The sequence below is a fragment of the Squalius cephalus genome (genome assembly GCF_949319135.1).
Source record: "Squalius cephalus genome assembly, chromosome: 1".
Lineage (NCBI taxonomy): Eukaryota > Metazoa > Chordata > Actinopteri > Cypriniformes > Leuciscidae > Squalius > Squalius cephalus.
The window spans coordinates 28208968-28229405 of NC_137122.1; the positions used below are offsets into that span (position 1 = coordinate 28208968).

The 20438-nt window shown below is 35.1% G+C and overlaps 3 long non-coding RNA genes across 3 annotated transcripts; all 3 read right to left on the reverse strand.

Annotated features, from left to right (window-relative positions):
- Nucleotides 1-1349: 1349 nt before the first annotated feature.
- On the reverse strand, nt 1350-6532 carry LOC307165417. The gene is made up of 4 exons (XR_013822475.1): nt 6469-6532; nt 2378-2434; nt 1797-1871; nt 1350-1706 (listed from the first exon to the last, which is right to left on the reverse strand). It is a non-coding gene; the product is annotated as an uncharacterized lncRNA (long non-coding RNA).
- On the reverse strand, nt 3483-4316 carry LOC307172130. Its single transcript, XR_013823663.1, has 3 exons — nt 4232-4316; nt 3937-4155; nt 3483-3582 (listed from the first exon to the last, which is right to left on the reverse strand). It is a non-coding gene; the product is annotated as an uncharacterized lncRNA (long non-coding RNA).
- Nucleotides 4348-6282, reverse strand: LOC307161968. The gene is made up of 3 exons (XR_013821834.1): nt 6077-6282; nt 5226-5371; nt 4348-4394 (listed from the first exon to the last, which is right to left on the reverse strand). It is a non-coding gene; the product is annotated as an uncharacterized lncRNA (long non-coding RNA).
- Nucleotides 6533-20438: the final 13906 nt, after the last annotated feature.

The following is a 20438-nucleotide window of genomic DNA, read 5'->3' on the forward strand; positions in this document are numbered from 1 at the left end:
GTCCTGCCTGTCGACATATGTATTTCCATGCCTCCGCGAACCTGCTTGCACAGACATCACACAACATCAACATGTTTCATGAGATATGCAGAGTTGTAGACAGACGTCAGTCACCGAGCACCACAAACAAACAGCAGTCATCTTTTACAGTTCCTCATGAACCAAAAACAATGAGATTATGCTGCATTCACACCATGTTGTAACCATAATTGCCGTGATGTTCTACTCGGAGCTGTTCACGCTGTTCCTCAGACTCTGATTTATGCGTTTCTATGGCAACACTATCAATGGCGAACTAGAGCTCTGTAAGTTGTTTATGTTCATTATTATTGTAATGTTATGTGCTTTGAGGCATGAGGCAATTTCACGCTGCTTCTTGTGACGCTTTGCAGAATCTGCTGTGTGTGTTCATGTGTTTTGAAGGAAGCATGTCTGGAGACGCTCTGAAGGGAGGGTGGGATCTAATCATTTCAAAGCTAGCTTGCTATTGCTAGCCTCTCCGAAACTGCCTACCCTACACTGTAAAAATAAAAGGTGCCTGGAGGAACCTTTTGGGGTTCTTCACTTTGCCACACCGGCGGAACCGTCTGTAGATCCTCTAGGCACCCTTTAAAAAGGGGCGGTTCTCTGAGGAACCACACAAGTTTCCTGAGGAACTCTTATATTAGGCACTGTGTGGAACCACTTTGGGTGCCTCCAGGAACCAAATTTTTTTTTTTTTAAATATTTAATTTCATGTTGTTACTATGGTTACCTTTGACTTCTATTATAATAAACAAATTGAACCAAATACAAAATAAGAATTGTTTATTACATATTTGATATTCATTTTTATACATACACTTCCATGCACATGGGAAAAAAAGCTAACTATAGATTAATATCAATGAATACACAAAAAATAGTATAATACATAAGCAACATGAATAATCAACCATGTATATACAATAGATAAACAAGAAAAGACATCTCAACAAAATGCATGAAAACACATATGTTCCACAAAATAAATCAATGTAAAAAAATTACATTTTGACTAATTAAAAATGTCCATCTTTACTTAACTTTAAAACATTTGTGTTTCAGACCGATGATTAGTCTTACATCACTGTTTCCAAGTCCAAAAGCTCTATCAGATGCCAAGTGCTAATATGCACTCATTGTGCTGTAATATTCCTGAAAATTATGATCCTAACCTTTATCTCTATACCGAAATCTCAGATGGTTAGATATTCAGCTATTTTGAATCATAAAATGTTGAAGTCTGGGATGCCATTAGACTGGAGACTGTAATGTACACTATGGCTTTTGAAAAGCTTAAATTTGTGACTTGAATCAACAGTGTTCATAAATGGTTGTTGGGTATTCTCATGAAACAAGATAGAGGAAGTAGAGGCTTCGACCCGGAAACAGTATTAAGGTGCAGTAAAATTATCTGTTGTTCTGTGAATGTTCACTGGTGAATTCCAGTCATTTCAACAAGAATCCACACGATCAGCAATTTCGTTTGTGGTCAAAAATGTCACTATGGGACCAAGTTGGTGTGAGGTACTTAAAGAGTTAGAAAAGTGAAAAGGTACAGCATCGTTTTCCGTTTGTTTTTCCTCTTTTCTGGTGGATAGTCGGTCCAGGCACTTCAATGATTTTCAGGTCTACAGGAGGATTTTTATTCTTGTTCAAACTTGTATTTCAGCTTACCGAGATCCCTGCAAAGTACAAAATTTACTGTAAGTAATGTTATTAAAGTGATAGTTGTGAAATTTAAATAATTTCCTCAGCCTTGTGACGTTCCAAACCTGTTTGACTTTCTGTCTGTGGAACCCAAAAGCAGATCTCAGGCATAATGCAGCCCCAGTCACCGTTCGCTTTCACTGCATGAAACACAAGCAGAACAAAATTGTGTAAATCATTCATGAAACCATTCTTATACTCTTGTCTAGTTCAATTCAATGCAACAATTTATGTAAAAATGGTTAAGCTCCAAAAATGTCCCAGAAAAGATCCTAAAAATAATCAATGAGTTCACAACTCATGTTTTATGGGTTGTGTTGCAAGTCTTCTGAAGCCATATAATAGCTTTTTCCTTTTTTCTTTTTTTTTTTGTCGAAAAAGACTAAACTTGAAGTTATAATTCAGAGTTAAAATGTCTTATATTCAAATGCAAATGATAAAGATATAAGAAAAAATGCATAGCATTATTTGTGAACCAAACCTGTGATATTATTTTTCTGAGTAACATGAATGAGATTTGAGAGCATGAGGGAAGATTTTCAGAGAATAACTGATTAAAAAACACAAGTACACAGTCAAACAATACAATTTCACACGGAGAAAGTTCATAGTAAAAAAGTACTTGCATGTGGTGCAGGTAACTTACTGTAATTCAATGTTGCCACTGAAATGTTCAGATTATTTTAGAAATGTAATGGTTGTTCTGGGGAAACAAAAGAACAAAGCTGATTATTCACAACATAATATTTATTGAGCAGTAAATGGCTTTAAAATGGTATTTGAGAGAATGAGGGCACCTGTAGTAAGTAAAGTTAGACTATACAAAAACAGACCAAACTAACATATATTAACCTGCTTTTGTTATTCATAACAAACGCCAATGACAGCAAGAATCAGCTAAATTATAGGCTATATCAGCAATTTGAAGACACAGTTGTACAGAATATGTTGAATTGAATGACTAAATCAATCTAAGACAATAAGTCAATCATTTCCATTTGTTCATTAGATCAATGTACACTGTTAAAAATTACCTGTAAATTTTACAGTAAAATACTGGCAGCAGGGTTGCCAGCCAATTACTGTATTTTTTACAGTAGCGTTTCTGTAATTTAATTTACAGAATTTTACTGTATTCTCTGATTACAGTAAAATTCTGTAAATTAAATTACAGAAACGCTACTGTAAAAAATACAGTAATTGGCTGGCAACCCTGCTGCCAGTATTTTACTGTAAAATTTACAGGTAATTTTTAACAGTCTGTAAAATGGAGTATACAATATATTTTCCTGATTTTTGAGTATTAATGACTGGCAGCTGAATTTTAAATGTAAATTATTTATCAACTACATAAGCTTTAAACAATTGTTTTTAAATACATAAAGTGTTGTATAATGCACAACTTAATTCCCCTATTACTTCACAAAACAAAAAAATAATTCAACATACTTATCTTGAAAAACAGGTAAAAATTTATAACTTTAAAATCTGCATGAAAAAAAGTCATAAACAGTGTATTTTGTATTATTTTGATTTCATTTTTATTTACAAAATTGTATTTTTTTTTTAAATGGAAATGAAATTAAATATTTTTAAATTACTTGAAACAAATTAGCCGTCATGGCCCTTCACACAAAGAAGAAATACGCAAACAACATACATTTAAAACCACAAGTTGACCAACATGATCATAATAATAAAACAAAAAGAGACCGGTGAATTCTCACCAATTCATTACCAGACAAACATGTCCAAACAACAAGGCCCCAAGTCAGTCCAACAAACTTCTGATCAAAAATGGAGAACAATTCAGCTCCAGAATGCTGTTCCATCACAGGATGCAAAGAGTGGCTAGAAACATTGAAAAGAAAAAAGAGGACAATATATATTAGATATATTACAAAACATAATGATACAGTCAAAGACAGATACAGGGATGACAGATACAGTTAAGCCCCTTTCACACAGAGATTCCGGAAATTTGATCCAGGTTCATTTGATTTGGTTCATTTACACTGCCAGTGATTTTCCGGAATCAGAGAGTGCATTCACACACAACACGTAAAGACACGTGACATCGATGTGACTTGTAATGTCTCAGCAGCGTCTTAAGTTTGCTTATGAGCTGCGATCTCTCTCTCTCTCAAGAAACCACGCTTGTGCATTTTTTTCTCTGATTCAATCATAAACTTGCGCATTACGTACCGTTTCACAGCTGGCGAACAATCCCGGCTTCAGCGTCATCACTACAACACGGCATTATTACGGCTTTTGTTCACATAGCGCACGTTCCGGGACTGAACACGGCAATGTTACTAGGTCCCCAACCCGGCATCGATCCCGGCATCAGTCCCAGGTCGTGTTTGCGTTCACACAGAAGGCATTCTGGCAATTTCCCGGGAACATCGCGCTGTGTGAAAAGGGCTTTAGAGACAGATAGAGAATATTAAAAGGTTACAATTAAAGGGAAAATAGATCTGTGTGTGTGTGTACTACTTACATTTCAGAAATTCCACTGTTAATCCATCACTTTGCTGGGCAGAGTGGCAACATGTGGGTTCACTGCAACCTGTTTCTTCTGTACCACTTGCCCTGTTGTTTTAGATGGCTATTTTTCTCTTGATTTCTTTGTTCCTCTTTCCGGATTAATACATACAAAGCGCCTAAAGGGTCAGGAAACAGACAATATGTAATTAAGATTGGTTTTAAGTTTTTGAGGCTTGTAATCATGTTTTTAAAATTGGACCATATATTAGAGCAGTGTTTCTCAACTCCAGTCATGAGGACCTCCCAGGAAGGAAGTTTTATATGTCCACTAATTAAAACACCTGATTTAACTCATTAGCTTGCTAGTGTTAAAGATGGAGACATCTAAATCATTCGCCCTAAAAATTCTCTCTTCTCGAGTTGAGAAACATTGTGTTAAAGGGATAGTTCGGCCAAAATTGATATTAAACCCATGATTTACTCACCCTCAAGCCGTTCGAGATGCATATGTCAATCATTTTTCAGACTAACACATTTTCAGTTATTTTAGAAAATGTCTAAGATCTTTCAGTGGTTATAATGTCAAGTTATGGGATCCACCTCCTTCAAGTCCCAAAAATGTGCATGCATCCTTCACAAAAGTAACCCATCCGGCTCCAGGGGGATAAACGAAGGCCTTCTGAGGGTAATCCGTGCGGTTTTGTCGTAAAAATATACATATTTAAAACTTTATAAATGAAAATAACTGGCTTGAAGGAGTGGACCCCATAACTTCACATTATAACCACTGAAAGATCTAAGACATTTTCTAAAATAACTGAAAATGTGTTCGTCTGAAAAATGATTGACATATGCATCTCGAACGGCTTGAGGGTGAGTAAATCATGGGTTTAATATAATTTTTGGCCGAACTATCCCTTTAAAGGCCTCAACAGAAAAGGCAAGTTCTGATATTGAATAAATGTGTAAAATGCAGGTACTGAGGTTGTTAAGAATTCAGTCATTACCTTTGAATGAACTCCAAGGTACTGCCTCCTCCTGATTGAATATGTAATATGCTGTGAACAGTATGGGAAGGCCAGACAGGAAGCTGTGCTGAAAGCCCTCCTCACACACACAACTTGGCCTTCCAGTGCCCACTTGTCTGTGTCTCCTAAAACAATACAACATGTGACAATAGTTATTTTTAACTATACCATTTTTATTTTTCGTTTTTTTACATTTAAACTATAATTTAGTATTCAGAGTGCAGGAACTCTTTCTTTTAAATAAAGTTAAAAACGGCATTACAAACAAACAATAAGCAAATTTCACACACAGAGTAGGCTACAGCTAAAAAAACACATTTCGTACTGAAATGTAAGCCAACTATGGATTTTTACACCGGCATATTAAACGTGCAACAAACCTGGTAACTTATTACAGCATCATTTATAATTTATATGACACGCATCCTCCGTGAGTCTGACGCAAGGCTTTAGCAACGGCGTTTTCATTTCGGCGCCCATTTTAACAGATGACTTGATTTTGATTTGATTTAACGTTACACCATAAAATAATCACGACGAAGTGTGCTAATCAACACGAAGCTCGTGTGAATACCGACAGTTGTCATTAAAGCATGTAATTACAGGAGCCCATAGATTTTCTGCCCATAGCCGCTGTAGCGCCGGGGTGAGATGTGTAAAATACTACCGCGTCCGCGCTGCTGAAGCCCGGCGCAAGTCTCCTTCGCGCCCCGCGGTCGGAGGATGTGTGATCCGGGGTTACCAATATGAACCGCGAATATAACATTACCTTCATAGTCTACGAGTTACCAAACATTGAAAATAAGAAACTGAAATAATAAGTCACTTACCACAGAGTTGTGAAGCACTCCTCTTGCGCTACCCGAAAGTCGACGACACGACCGTTGAAGATCACAAATGCCTCAGAAGATTTGAAATTTACAGCAATATTCTGTATTTTGAATTAAACCGCCTAGCGACCCCAGAATGCATTGCAGTTTACAGCAATATGCTGTATTATTAGAAAACAGCCAGCTGCTGTAAAATAATGCTGTAATTTTTACAGCAATTCATTACAGTGTAGTTAGTATTGCGGCTAAAACCTTCATACCAGATACTGTGCAATAAACGAGTGGTAAACACTGTAAAAACGTAGTAATGAATAATAAATTTAGTTTATATATGTGTTTGAATATATAGTGAGTAGACTGTGTATTTATATTTATTTGGCGAGTTTACAAACCTTGTAACGGAGAGCCGAACAAACGGCGGAAGCTTTGATGAGGGGAGCCGTTACTTTCCTGATGACGATCTGCTGAGCTTTGTTGCGCGCAAGCAGGGATCACTGAAGCAACGACAGCAGAGGAATAGCAGCAGTTTCGTGACAGAATAAAACTTTTCTCCTCCTGGTTTTTCTTCTTCATATTATTAATATTATTATTAGTGTTGTTGTTTAAGGTTTAAATTAATCAATAAAATAGGCCTATACTAAATAAATGTAAGCTACCCAAGTGAAAAGACGTACAGGCTACTGTTAAATGTATTCAAAATGTATATTTGAATTGTAGGCCTACTAAAAACACACTCAAGTACATTTTTAATACATTTAATAGTACGTCTTTTTCACCTGGGTATGTAGGCCTATACTGAATCAAACTTAAGTAGCCTATAATAATAATAATAATAGGATAATAATAATCTTATTCTGGCCTCACTGAACCATTGGGTTCCTCCAGATGCTGGCTTTGACATAAGAGATCCTCCAGGAACCACTTAAATGTTAAAAGATCTTCCAATAACCCTTTTATCACATTTAAGTTCCTCTATTTTCCCCCAAAGCACTTCGAGGTCTCATGGTAATGAAAAGGTGACTCCAGAACCTCTGAACTAAATACAAAGTGCTTAAAGGATCCCATAAGTTCCAGCAAGAACCTCAAAGATTGCCAATGCTCCTCCAGTAACCCTACTATAGGAGAAAGAGCTTTGAGGCACCTAAATTACATTTTGAAGTTCCTTGAGTATCCGACAGGATATCTGAGGCTCCTTTAGTTTTTACAGTGTACCTTTAATATATAGTGTAATTTTGAGTCAAGAAAATTTCCATTTGTTCCAAGAATATTTTCACGTAAAAAATGCTTTTCTTCATAAGAAAAGATATTTATAGAAAGAAATATAGGAAAATAAGATTTTAATAGTGATTAAGAAAAGACAAAAACGAAAAATACAGATTTAAAGGGAAAAAAGACAGAAAAAGCAAACTTATTTACAGAAAATGAGAAAAACACTGACTAAAAAGATGTATAAATAAAATATAAAAAAGACAATAATATAAAATACTGAGTAAATGTGATTGTTCATCTGCGTCAAGCAAAACCAGCGAGTGACAGTTTGTATTTGTCCAGACTGTGTGTTTTTTGTTTTGTTTTGTTTTTTACTTCTGTCTGTGTGAAAAATGTTTATTGTTGATGAACTCCACATCCAGATACCTTTGAGTCACAGACACCTTCACACTTTCCATAATTCCTCCTACGAAACATTCCAAAGTTCTGAGTTCCCGAATTAGCCACAATCAATCGAAAGCTCTTCTCATCCCAGTGCGTATAACAGCTGGTTGTTGTTTGTCACACCAGTTCCTTCTGCATATCCTCAGACGTCGGCATTACATGAAGTGCAGAGGTCATTATATCAAATGAATATCTGTTCCTCATCAAATATTGAATTAGTCACCTAGATTACTGTTCTAGATTAACCAGCATGTTTGAACTGGAAGCCAGTGAAATGTGAATGTAATTTCATTCAACAGAAATCAGAAGTCAGTTCAACATATACTACCATTATCTTTTAAGAATATATATATATATATATATATAAACACTTCACAATAAGGTTCATTAGTTAACATTTGTTAACTACCTTATTTAACATGAACTAAGAATGAACTTCAGCATTTATTAATCTTAGTTAATATTAATTTCAACATTTACTAATACGTTATTAACATCAAAGTTTGTATTTCTTAACATTAGTTAATGCACTGTGAACTAACATGAACAAACAATGAACAGCTGGATTGTTATTAACTAACATTAACAACGATTAATAAATACTGTAACAAATGTAAAGTGAAAGTGAGGTTGCTCTATAATATTGATGTTTAATTTGAAAGCATCATCGGAGGAATAAAATGTCTCCCTTATGTTTTTGTTTCAGTCCTGATGTGTTGTTTAAATCCTCACTATATTTTGTTATGGGTAACTGGGATTTATAAGAGTAGATTTGTGACACTTTGGGGTTCAGAGCTCTTTCTGAGATCCAAATCTTCTCCAAAAATGAGTTTAATGTCTGTAAAAAGGAGCTTAATGTTTGTTTTATACTGTGATAAGTCCTCTGTTAAGAGTATGTACTCATGCAGATGACCTCTGGTTGTGTTTAAAGTCTGTATAGGCGAGAGATGGTGGAGATTATGAATATTAACACATCACTTAAACATAATCAGGGCTAATGCACCAGTCGCCACAATTCTGAATGTCTACTTCATGACTTTAAACAGGGAGGGATTGATTCAAACAAGAGGCCTAAAGGCTTGATTACAGTTTCAGTGCCTGAAACGCTTCTTCTAAACACTGTATTTGTGGGTGTTTATGCAGAGGTAGTGGAGTAACATTCCAGATAGACAAGATCTCACATCCATCTCCATCAAACTCTCTGTCCACCTCAGTCTTAATGTGCACTCTCACAGCTTTCTGACTACAGCTGCCCTTTTTAATCCTTATTTTTGTTTAAAAAAACATTTTCAATCAATGTTTTTGTCTGTTGTCTTTTTTTCTATGCAAAATCTTTTCTCTATTTTCTCTGTCTTTTTCCGTAAAAATGTTTTTTTTGAATCTACATCTTTTGTCTTTTTCTGTAAAAATGTTTTACTTAAGAATTTTTTTTCTTATGTTTTTAATCAGTACTTTTGTCTTTTTTTAATCATATTGACTGTTTTTTTTTTTTTTACTGTAAAATCATTTTCAATAAGTATTTCTTGTCTCTTTTTGTATTTCTTTTCCAGTTTTCCTGTAAAAAAAACCCCTTTTAATCAGTATTTCATCTCTTTTTGTTGTTTTTTTTTTCTATAAAAATCCTTTAAAAAAACATCAGGAATAATACATGCATGAAACATTAACACTATTAAGACTATGAACAGACAATGACTGAGGGTTTAAATAAACATTGGAAAAAGTCATATCAACACTCTATATATACATAGCAAATAACATGGAGTATTTGTATAATTACCCACTGTGTTACAGTGGGGAAAATGTACTTAATTGTCTTTAAAATAATAATTAAAAAAATAAAAAATTCAAACGTCCTCGAAATAAAAATGCCATTTTACATTCACCAATACAAATTCCTTTTGATCTTTGGGTGAAATGTGACCTGGATGTTTTCTTGAAATTCCCCCTCCTTAAAGGAGAAGTTCACTTTTAAAATGAAAATTCTGTCATCATATACTCACCCTCATGTTGTTTCAAAGCTGTATGAATTTCTTTCTTCTGCTGAACAGAAAGGAAGATATTTAGAAGAATATCAGTAACCAGACAGTTTTTGGGTCCCACTGACTTCCATAGTATATTTTTTTCCTACAATGGAAGTCAATGGGACCCAAAAACTGTCTGGTTACTGACATTCTTCTAAATATCTTCCTTTCTGTTCAGCAGAAGAGAGAAATTCATACAGCTTTGAAACAACATGAGGGTGAGTATATGATGGCAGAATTTTCATTTTAAAAGTGAACTTCTCCTTTAACACACATGTGGATTGTTTCTTCTTTTCTCAAGTTTTCCTTTTTGAAATCACTCACCCTCATGTCCTTTTGAAATCTTTGCAGATAAACGCAAGGATTGCAAGGAATCTTTAGCATATTTTTCAGAACAGTTAAACTACTAATAATACACTCATCATATATCAGCACATTTCTAAATACCTGTTCTGACAGCTTCATAATTGAATCTGTATTGTTTTGATGAGGAGGTCAGCAGATACTGGAATATTTCTGACGACACAAGAGACACTAAAGCCTCCTAATGCACTGTACGAAACTTTCCGACATCGATTGACCATCAGAGCCAGGAAGAAAGCAAAACTATAAATAAAAGATGCCACTTCATTTTCATCTGCCCCGGATGGCAATTAAACAGGACGCTGAATGGCAAAAGCAGCGGAAGGAAGGGTATTAGTGTCTAAGCCAGCATCAGCAGGGGCTCTCAGAAAATCATGAGTGAGGGTCTGTGTGACGTAATGTGGGGATTATATGGGGAGAAGGTAATACATTGCCTAATATGATATTTCCTTTAGAATTGAACTTGTCAGAAGGTCAGCTAGGCCTACTTGACATTTGCCCAGCTGTCTGACACTAACGCTATACTGTCAAATTATCAAACAAACATCAATGTCAATGCTGACATTTGATCAAATCATACTTCCAAATGTGGAAGTTATTCATTAAATCACTACCATTCATTCAAGTGCAATTAAACCATTCAAGCGTGATAAGACGCAAAAAAGAACTCAAATCTGTGCTCACCGTATTGAGTTGTCTTTCATGCGATGGACAAAAACACACAATTATGTTGAAATGCCTATTATTGTCGTGTATCCTCGTAAGCACAGTCTTAAATGGCTTAAAAAGTGATAAATGAGTAAATTTGTGAGTAAATAGGATTTGTGTCATATCCGCGTCAGGTCTTAAAGTGACAGCAGCCTAATAAGCATCTGCTGCTGTGTGTCAATGTCAATCAAAGAACAAAAGACAGAGAAATTCACTCACTGCTGCTGAATCACTTTTGTAGCTTTAATAAGGATGCATCTATATTCAATTTATAATTTATGCAGTGAAGACTGTCTAGTGTTTATTAACTGCACAGATACACAAATTATTCAATTTCTGTATATTTACATGTTAGACTTACCTGAAAGTCTTAAAGCACTGTTTACAAGGATACATGGGTCAAAAACAAAGTAAACAATAACTTTTATATGCATTTTAGCAGGGCAGGCATTGTGCCTTGACATATTAAAGGCACAGCTAAATGTAACAATTATTATGATGTTTATGTGAAGATTGTTTAAGGTTCACTTAAATTAAACGTTGTATAATTTTAAATATATACAGTGGTGGTCAAAATTGATGGCACCCCTGATAAATATGATAAAAAAATGGCTGTAAAAAATAAATCTGCATTGTTTATCCTTTTGATCTTTCATTCAAAAAATTCACAAAAATCGAACCTTTCATTGAAGGAAAAGAATTGAAAGTGGGGGGGGGGGGGGTAAATCACATTATAAAATAAATGTTTTTCTCCAAATCACGCTGGCCATAATTGTTGGCACCCTGTTATTAAATACTTTCTGCAATCTCCTTTTGCCAAGATAACTGCTCTGAGTTTTCTTCTATAATGCCTGATGAGTTTGGAGAACACCTGACAAGAGATCAGAGACCATTCCTCCATACAGAATCTCTCCAGATCCTTCAGATTCACAAGTTCATGTTGGTGCTTCTTCTCTTCAGTTCAGTCCACTCATCAGGTCAGGGAACTGGGACGGTCATGGCAGAAGCTTCATTTTGTGCTCCGTAACACATTTTTGTGTTGATTTTGATGTTTGTTTTGGACCGTTTTCCTGATGGAAGATCCAACCACGGCCCATTATAAGATTTCTAGCAGAGGCTGTCAGGTTTTGATTTTTTATCTGTTTGTATTTGCTAGAATCCATAATACCATGTATCTGAACAAGATGTCCAGGACCTCCAGCAAATAAATAGGCCCACAACACATAAGATCCAGCAGTATATTTAACCGTAGGCATGGGGGACTCTTCATCCCTGTTTGCACCAAACACATCTGCTGGGTTTGCTGCCAAAAAGCCCTTTTTTTTGTTTAATCTGACCATGAAATCCAGTCCCTTTTGAAGATGCAGTCGTGTCTGACAAATGAATATGCTGGAGTTTAATTTTGGAGGAGCGAGGAGGATCTTTCTTGAAACCCTCCCAAACAACATGTGGTGATATAGGGGTTGTTTGATAATTTTTTTTAGGCTTTCTGACCCTCAAGACTCAACTAATCTCTGCAATTCTCCATCTATGATCCTTGGAGAGTCTTTGGTCACTCAAACTTTCCTCCTCACCGTCCATTAAGACAATATAGACACACGTCCTCTTCCTGGCAGATTTGTAACATCTTTAGTTGATTGGAACTTCTTAATTATTGCCCTGATGGTCAAAATGGGGATTTTCAATCCTTTAGCTATTTTCTTACAGCCACTTTCTATTTTGTGAAGCTCAACAATCTTTTGCTGCACATCAGAACTATATTCTTTGGTTTTACTCATTGTGATGGATGCTTAAGGGAATTTGGCCTTTGTGTTTCCTCATATATAAACTCCTGTGAAACAAGAAGTCATAGCTGGACAATTTCATGTTCCTAGTCACCCTGGTGTGCTTAAAAATGTAAATATTAATGGGAAAATACTCTAGGGGTGCCAACAATTATGGCCAGCGTGTTTTGGAGAAAAACATATATTTCATAATGTGATTTACCCCCCAATTTCAATTCTTTTACTTCAATGAAAGGTTCGATTTTTGTGGATTTTTTGAAGGAAAGATCAAAAGGATAAACAATGCAGATTTATTTTTTACAGCCATTTTTTATCATATTTATCAGGGGTGCCATCAATTTTGACCACCACTGTATATATTTGTGTTGTTTGTACACTATTTTGGAGATTCAAAGTGAAAGTATTACAATATGAAAATATATTACAAACTTGGAAATCACGGTTAATTACAGAAAAATGTGCAGTTAATTAGTTAATATTTTACATTCAGTACTAGATTACTTGCAAATTGTTTGTTAGTAACATTATCAGGATTACTCGTTTTAGGTAATGTATTCTGACTTCTTTTTCGATTACGTTTATAACTCGTTTATCACTTAGATTTGAATGGGATTATTGTATATACTATATAGAGAGAGAGAGAGAGAGAGAGAGAGAGAGAGAGAGAGAGAGAGAGAGAGAGAGAGAGAGAGAGAGAGATTATCCATTCTTTCCAAGTGCATTAAGCATTAAATTATACCATGAGTTTCCCTAGGGTTAATGAAAGAACTGCAAGGAGATTGTGAGTTGATGAAAAGCTAATGATTAATTAAATCATAATAATATAAAATTAAAATGAATATTTTTTAAGAAAGAGCATTTTAAAAGAATTAGGGAGAATCAGTAAATTATGAATAATTTAGTACCATTTTGTGAATAATATGTAATCATGTAATTTATATATATATAAAATAAAGAAGACCATAGAAGGAAAATGAACATAAATAATGAGGTGAATAATAATATTTTATTGGTCTCTGAGGCCTTGGTTGTAAAAATGTTTTAAATGCAGAGGAGTTTATGGCAAAGCTCTGAGGAAAACTGATCAATACTATCAGGAACAAGACATCTGACACCTCACTGAGTCACTTTTCTTTGTTTTCCTTCTAATTCTGTTAGTTTGGACCAGCTAATAGCCAGTTTGGATAATCTTGGAACAGCTTGAAACAACTAATCATCACTTTGGACCAGATTGGATCGAGTAATGACCAGATTAGCCCAGTTTTGACCAACTAAAAACTACCTTTAACTGGTTTTAACTGGAACATCCAGCACATTCCACATTCACATAGTTCTCTGACTTTACATATTGCTGATAGTAACAAGACAAAACTCAGTCCTTCTCCCATAGCTGCATTTTGTCAATGTCAGATTTCTTTAAACTAATAAACTAAAATAAGTTGCTACAGTTAACATTAAGAAAAAAAATCTGGCAGGAAGAACAGACATGAGTGTGACTGTCACCCAAGGAAACAAGCAAACTCCACTGACAATATAAAGCAAAGGCTTTTCATGCATGTAAAAGAAGCTAATGGTTTATGAAAAAGCCAGTGGAAAATGATTATCAAGGAAATCAGGCCAAACTATGAATCAGAGTTACGAGAAAGCAATCGCAACCTCGATGCACTCGCCCCAGAGAATACTGAGAAACACGACAGTTTCCGTACCAATACATGCATGCTTATTGCTTATATGCAAACGATTTGTGCGAAAAATCCCACTTTGAGTGCACAAACATGCCGCAGATGTCATAAAGAAAGAAAACATTAAATAAGCTTAAACATGACACATGCATATTCAGTGTGACACATTGACTCTTCTATATAGAAGTTTCAAGGGTTCTGTCTTCAAAGAACCTTTACTGATTCCCATCATGGGATCATTTTATGGATTTAGATTTCATTTATTTTGTTTTAATTTTTTTAAGCAGTTAGTAAACATACTTTAGCACTAGAAAAAAAATGAAACATGAAAGTATATGCAATAATTTTTACCTTATAGATTTTTGGAATAAAGCGTTCTTTAATATTGAGCATAAAGTGAATCTTTTTTTTGAAGTGTGTACTACGATCGCCTCACAAAACAGGCTGCTGTTTATTTAATCATATTTAATTTTGACTACTAGATCTATGTCATCACATCTGGCAGCAAAACCCTAGAGAAGGAAGGAAAAGGAGAGTAAACGGCATGATGGGGAAATAAACTGACAAACACTGAGAGAAAAAACACTTCAGAAAGAAAAACCCCACAGGCACGGTCCTTTGAGAGCTGAATTTCAGCATATATGCTCTATCTTTGTCAGATCTGTTTAGACACAGGCAAATCTTCTCTAAACACATGTTTTGCTCAGAAAAACACACTTTCCATCATGCTGTTGTTATCTTAACGGCTTTAGAAACGTAGCTCGTGGTTGACGTAAACCCTAACCCACTTAGCAAGACTTGGAGAAAGAGTGTGAATGCAGAAAGGACAACAACATAACAAGCCAGAGAAGTGGAGGAAGACGCCAACGGCTGTAACCACCAATCAGACACTAACAGGGACTGAACTATAAATATTCATATTATTATTGACCAATATAGGTTTTCAATGGCTAAAAAAATGGTTCACCCAAAATAAAAACATGTGCACATATTCAGAAGTTAAGATTTTTAAATGTTTTCTCTTATTCTCACCAAGGCTGAATTTATTTGATAAAAAATAGTAAAAACAGCAATATTGTGAAATTTTATTGCAATGTACTGTAAAATAGCTGTTTTCTATGAGAATATTTTAAAATGTCATTTATTCCTTTGATGGTAAAGTTGAATTTTCAGCATCATTACTCCAGTCTTCAGTGTCACATGAGCCTTCAGAAATAGGATTAGGATTCTTTGACAGATAGAATTTTTTTTTCACCGACCCCAAACTTTGAACAGCAGTGTAACTCAAAAGAACAAATTGAAAGCATAGACGTTTCATAAAAGTAGTTATATAATTTGTGCACTTAAATTTAGATCTGTTCTTCACATAAATCTATCATATAACTTAGTTGTTGCACTACTTTTACATGGAATTAGATTTGTGCCTAAAATATTGAACATAACTTTTCAAGACAACTAATGAAGATATAAATTGAAACTGAATAAAATGTCTTTGAAAAAACATAGGCAAATTTGTTGACTTGCTAACTGTTTTCTCTTTATTTCACTGAACTGGACTTACATGCACTTACAAAGTTTTCATTATACGCTTCATAGTTACGTTCAATATTTTAGGATTCCATACTTTTATTGTGTTTTTTTTTCTGCTCACTATTAATTGTCTCTATGTGTCAAAAGCTGTATTAAATATAAATGCTCAAAAAAATTACTTACAGAAAAAATAGCATACTGGTTTGAAAGGACATGAGGGTGAGTAAATAATGACAGAATCTTAATTTTTAGGTGAACTGTCCATTTAATCAAAATGGATAGTTTAAATTTTTACCTTTACAAGTTCTGAATTTACTTCTTTGCTAGACGCACTGCTGTTCTTCTATCACAGCTGTGTCTGGTGTACAGTATTTTGGCAGGAAAGTTTGTCTCGAAGGTCCCATATGCAGGAAGGGGAATGTCTGTTCTGTAAGGGTTTCTGTCCTTGGCTTTCATCCTTTATCACCACGAGGAAGACATTTAACCCCAAAGGACCATGTAGTAAAACATGCTGTGCATGCTTCACATCTGTCCCTTACAGCAAACAGTCTTAAAATGCATTCAATGAGAGCGAAAAAAAAGAAATGGCAAGTCTCTCAACATTTACTCACCCTCATGTTCTGAACTCTGCTTATTTTCCACACACTGTGACGAAGGGCTGTCAAACTCCAAAAACCACTATGAAAGTGGTTAACAATAGTTCATATGACTCATGCACTATATCTTCAGAATCAGTATTATTTATTTGAGGAACAAAGGTACATTTATGGTGTTATCAATTGAAAAGCTTCCTACTGTATACATGAATGAGATATATAGCTCAGTAACCAAGTTATATTTGATACATTTATATGTTTTAAATACTTGTTTTTGTCCTTTATAGGACTTGACTGTGCCTAGAATGTTTTATGTATGGAAAAGAGCATTCATCACAGAAGAAAGAAAGTTATACACATTTGGAATGACATATATCTTGGCAAGCAACTTTGAATCTTTGGGACGTTGTGAAAGACAGTTTTATGTAAGCGTATGAGTAAGACTGGTGTGAGTCTTAACAGAGAAGATGCATGCATACATGTAAGAAACTCAGATTCATCGAAGAGCTGATAAAACTGATAAATGCACCGTTGGACACGCTCATGTTCTTTGTTTAAAACTCTGAATTACATCCGTGTATGAATAACTCTGGCTTGGATTGGTGTTTGAGCCTTAAAGACTCATTGGTGACCAAGAAGCAATCATCACCTTCATATTACAATGAGTTATCATGGAAATATCCATTGCACAACACTCAAGAGGGAATCCTGGTTGAAACCAGAGCTGGACGGTCAGCCTAAGCTATGACAGTACAGTTTTATTCCCATTTTATGCTTTTCATAGCTTGATGGTTTTCAGGAATGCGTTAATAAGCAGAGGTTTGATCTTGGGTTCATTGGGTTCTGAATATACTGTTGAAGGAAAAACACCTCTCTATACTGAAGAGTGCAAACCTGAAGGCCATTCAGCTGTGAAACAGATGCATAACCATGACTAGCAGGTTAAGAAACGGTGGCTATGTTCGGAAAGCATACTGCAAAAGTGCTTTTACTATTTCTGCATTATATGTTGCCTAAAATGTGAATAACATGCAATTTTTCTACTTTTGCCAGAATGAACAGAGTACACTCCATGTAATATCCCACAATGCAATGTGTCCTTCTTTTTCCAGTGTTTCTGAAATGCAGCCATGTTTTTTACCATGTCTTTCTACAATCATTATTTGATCTGACATTTAATAAAATAATAATAATAATAATTCTACACAAATTTGATTAAAAAGGCAAAATAATTTATTTTTAGCAAAATTGAGGAATGCATTAATATTTTTGATTATATTAATATTGATAATTGCTGAATTAAACATGCAATGAGGTCATGTGACAAAAATGCAGCATACGTTTGCATAATGCATGCTGTTTCAAACACCATTTTAAAAAACAAAATGTCTGTTGGGGAGAATCAAAATAAAGTGTTAGCGGATATTAAGAAGACAGTCTACTGATACTCTAATGACTGATAGTTAACATGTAGTTGCAAAGTTACTTATAGCTAGTAAAATGTCTAAAGTGGAACATCGAAATAAAGTGTTACCCAAGTTCCTACACCTTGACAGTCAATGCTGGTCTGGACCAGTTAACAAAAAATAACATTTTGCTAGTATTCCCATTTAGATCATTTTGCAAACATTATGAGAATGTTACATTTGAAGGTTATCTGAACTGTCTGAAACAAGTGGTAAAAATTAGTTCTAAAAACTGTTAGACGAACATCCAACTAAAACTAAAAAATGTCCCATTAATGATGTATAAATAACAGTTTTTTTGCTAACGTTTTGAGAATGTTGTTAAAGACCAGATAACTTAATGAACATTCTATTAACATTCCTGAAAGAACTTTGTTCATAATCTTGCCAAAGTTCTGAGAACATTCCCTGTTAGCTGGGCAAAAAAAAAAAAAAAAAAAAAAAAAAAAAAACCCAAAAAACATGGTATTCATATCATATTAAAAACTCAACACCATGGTGCATCACACACACACACGCACGCACACACACACACACACGCACGCACACAATCAAAGCAAAACAACGGTGTCATTGAGCTGTTGCTCTGTTTTCCTATACAGCACACTCCCAGGGAATTAACCTGCATCCTTTCTGGAAAGAAATGAGCAGATGCCAAGTTAAATACGGCTGTACAAACACACAACAGTCAACAGATGCAGCCTGCATCAAGCTGAACTTCACAGAAAACCCTCTCGAGCTCATGTAGAGTCTAGATTGTTCTAACGTGGACACAGAAGAGAGAGAAACAGAGGCTGAGCAGATGAGTTTACTGTAGGTGAAGTCATGGAAGAGGCGCTTCTCCAGCTGCTGAGTGACGGATGAGAGCTCGGAAAGCTGGAAAAAGCCACAAAAGACACTTTGTTGTGAAAAAGATCTGCACTTCACTTCAATTCAATATTTAGATGGCAGAATTCATCATGAAGTCTTCTTGACCACAATTTATGCCAATTGATTTGGGACTTTTGAACAGAAAAAGCACTCAACTGTGTCATGTGGGCTTTGTGGTCTTGGGCAAAAGTTGATTTATGAAAAAGTTTGAGCGGTGGGATTTGAAAAATTATTGTAAATGAATGTATCAGTGTCAACCAAGTACATCATAGTTACATATTGTATATCAGAGGAGGGAAATTGAATAAATTCGCTAGGATTTTAACAGTAATGTCTTACAGTAGACACACATCAGTAGCCTATACTTTCAATTCAGGAGGAGAGAGGAAATCTCTAAGTGTTCGTTCACCACAGATTTAGTATTCTAATTTTAATACAACTTATACAACAGTTGAACATGACTCACTGACGAATGTGGTCTGGCATAAACATCACTCTCGCAGTCATAGCTAAACGATGGTTTGATGCCATTAGCATATGTTAAATGGATGGTGAAATGCTACTATGAATTATTAATAACAACAGTGCGTTGATGGCGCCGGCATCCAGTTTACACAATAACGTATATGCAACGTAAGAACTTCTGACTCAAGTATTTAACTTTTACACCAACTTTAAAGAAACAAATCACATAGTTAAACATTAAGTCTTGGTACAAAAATGTTAATTCAATTTGAATACATTTTAGGCTATGATTAAGAAATCATCTTTCAAGTCAAATTAGGCTAATGTTACTTATTGTTTATTGAAAGTTTTGCTTATTCAACTTATTAGTACATTTTTTGATGTTCTGTTTGGTTTATTTTTGATATGTCTGAAATAAAATGTCTTCATTCATTCAGATTATTTGGATGTATATCACTTCTAAATATGTATGGATATGAACCATTAGAGATTCATCTTATACAGAACATTATAACGCTAAAAGCCCTGCAATACTATAACGTCCAAATCAGATCTGCCGACAAAAACAATCGGGAATTGACGGTAATGTGCAGAACAACAGCTCAATCTTAATAGGACGGTTCAAATGGAAAATCTGGTGGATCAATGCAAACTTGTCTAGAATCCCTCAGTGTTTCAAGAAGGTATCAGTAGCAGCTCGGCGAGATCTCCAGAGACCTCTGTTCTGCTGCCAAAATCTGATGCTGACAATGATGGGGATTAGACTGAGATGGAGAACAAACACGGTCTTCTGCCCTTAGAGAAAACGCATGATGGGTTATTATTGATGTGTATTAACGTGCATGTTTTTTTTTATTGTTAAAGGGGCAGGCCAGCCACTGTTTCTTGTGTATTTATGTATGCTCTCCTCTTTGTGTGTTTGTGCTCAGTGACTTTGTACAGGGCCAGGCCTGCATCGACACTTAAAGGGATAGTTCACCCAAAAATGAAAATTACCCCATGATTTACTCACCCTTAAGGTGTGTATGACATTCTTCTTTCAGACGAATACAATCGGAGTTATATTAAAAAATGTTCTGGCTCTTCCAAGCTTTATAATGGCAGTGAATGGTCGGTTTCTGTTTTGAAGTCCATGAAAGTGCATCTATCCATCATAAAAGTGCTCCACACTGCTCCGGGGGGTTAATAAAGGCCTTTTTGAAGCGAAGCCATGCGTTCATGTAA